Raw genomic sequence first — 2,553 nt, 5'->3', positions numbered from 1 at the left:
TTTTTGTCATTGATAAAAAGAAATATGATATAATTTAGGGTTATGTTTTTATAAAGATATAGATAGTACTATGTGTGAGATAGTGAAATCTATAAATTATATTGCTTTTGATTCTTATTGAAATTGCAGTTCTTTCTCAAAAAAAAAAAAAAGTGAAATTGCAGTTTATTAAAAAATTAATGAAAGCTATAATGATTATAATAAGGTTAAAACATTTTTTTGGTAGAAAATTTAATATAAAAAAATCCTTGTGAAAAGATCATAGTTCTAGGGTATTTATTGGTTCACAATTAACTCTCTCTCTCTCTCTCTCTCTCTCTCTCTCTCTCTCTCTCTCTCTATATATATATATATTGATTAAGGAACTTTGATTGAATGACCCACTAACTACAATCATTGTGTTAATGATTTTTTTTTTTTTTTGTTTCTCAACACACAAAAAAAAAAAAATCATTAACACAATGATTAATGTAGTTAATGGGTCATTCAATGATTGTAGTTATTGATGTTGATTACAAATTCAACCAAAAAAAAAAATTCATTAACACAATGAATATTGTAGTTAATGGGTCATTCAATGATGTAGTTATGATGTTGATTACAAATGTTAATATGGATTCGGTTAACGGTGGTCTTCAGGGCATTTAATAATGGATTATTTAAGAAAATTTTAATATCATTTTTTTGAAAAATATAAGAAATTGTAAAAAAAAAAAAATCAATTATTACTTTTTAATTTCTTGTAAAAAATTTCTAAAAATATTTCCTACACTTAATGGAAAAAGAAATATGATATAATTATAGCTTGGTTGATTCTAACCTCATAAAGTGATTGACCAAAACCCCAGATGAAGTCCACAGAACCTTCAATGTAGCAATTCTTAAAATAGTGGTGACCTGTTAAGTCAGCGAGTGTATCTTATATGCCAACAAAACCACACCCAAAAAATTGATGCTTTGTCTGCCTGAATAAGGGCTGCTGGTGCCCATGTAATTTTCTTCGGCTCATCTTTCCCGAGGTCATATGTATTCTAGCAAAGATTTAAGAAAAATTAGTAAATAAAGAAAATTTGGAATTTTTTTGTATTTTATATATTTTAACTTCAATTTATTTTAGGGCAAAGTTCAGCTACAAAATTAGTTAGAGTTTTAGACTACTAAACTTTATTTAATATCTTTTTAATAGAGGTCATTTTAAACTACATTAGATTACATTTTTCTTATATTCTTCATGTTTACAAAATTTCTAGAAAATTAAAGATGAATAACTATATCATCAATAAATTGTTTAAATTACAAGTTTTTATTGTTAAAATTATGCATAAAATATAATTTTATAAATAATATAGAAAATAACATTCAATTGGTACAAAATTGACGTGTATTAAGAGCATAAACAACATGCAATTCAACAATTTTGAAATATGTAGTAGTGTTAATGATATTGAATAAGATTGTAATCTTAAATTATAACTACTTTTGTAGCTAAACTTTGTCATTTATTCTATAGAAACTTTTTTAGTTCTCCTTTATTAGATATTTGTGATAGCCCAAGATGAAAGTTTTTGAGTTGCCTAACCGTGAATGTGATACCACTAGCCATAAAATTTTCAGCAAATAACTTGAAGGTAGAACTTTCCAAGGGGTTCCCATAATCACATATTCGATCACAGTCGTATCTCTGCTCTTTCCCCTAAGGATAAATGTACGGTTTTTCTTTGGGATTTTAACTTTTTCTCTACACAACAAAGAAAAAAAATTATATATATATATAGTGACTGAAAGTTAATGGATAACTTATAAATGAAAATTGGAGTTATATTTTAGTATTTACTAATGCTTACTTGTAAGTACCAGGATTGAGATCGATAATTGTCCACTTGTTATTTGATGGGATTGAATCGATGGCTTCTTGCACTGTTTTGAAATGTCCCTTGCCTGACTGATCAACTAGGATACTCTTGGCATTTGTGCCTTTTGCATTGGACACATTTAGGAAAAGGAAGAGAGTCACCGTAAAGTAGAAAATAAATATGAGAAATTGCATTATGGACAAATACAATGCTGACAAAAAAGAAGAAGAAGAAGAAGCCCTAGTAATTGGATAGCGTGCAATGGATTTGTTGATGTGTTAGAAGATGATCAAATAATTCTCAATTCTATCAATGTTCCAATAATAATGGGTTAATCGGAAAGAAATAGGATGGGTAACAAGATTTTGATAAATATAGAGCATTTAAGTTAGCTTACTTAATTATCAAAAAAAAAAAAAAGTTAGCTTACCTAAGATTCCCCCATCTATTTTAGGACAAAAATTTATTTTTTGTTTTCTATTTTAGCTAATCACTTGTCAGGATATCCCCATTTGAATCGTTATTCTAAACTCTAATTTAAAAAAAAAAAAAAATTATTTATTCAAACATTTTGTCATCTTGTTCTCTCCCAAATCATCCGATTCTAACAAAAGCCAATATCAAAAACCCACTTGATCATAAATAGAGAGAGATTCTCTGTACTGGACCTACCGGTGTCCTATTCTATTTTAGGGAGCTC

The 2,553-nt window shown here is 27.5% G+C and overlaps 1 long non-coding RNA gene across 1 annotated transcript; it reads right to left on the bottom strand.

Moving 5' to 3' along the window:
- Window positions 1–790: 790 nt before the first annotated feature.
- Window positions 791–2,185, bottom strand: LOC112037674 (uncharacterized). The gene is made up of 3 exons (XR_010629401.1): window positions 1,845–2,185; window positions 1,580–1,738; window positions 791–1,031 (listed from the first exon to the last, which is right to left on the bottom strand). It is a non-coding gene; the product is annotated as an uncharacterized LOC112037674 (long non-coding RNA).
- Window positions 2,186–2,553: the final 368 nt, after the last annotated feature.

This window comes from Quercus suber, unplaced genomic scaffold, assembly GCF_002906115.3.
Source record: "Quercus suber isolate HL8 unplaced genomic scaffold, Cork oak 2.0 scaffold_95, whole genome shotgun sequence".
Lineage (NCBI taxonomy): Eukaryota > Viridiplantae > Streptophyta > Magnoliopsida > Fagales > Fagaceae > Quercus > Quercus suber.
This window is presented reverse-complemented; position numbering and strand designations above follow the sequence as displayed.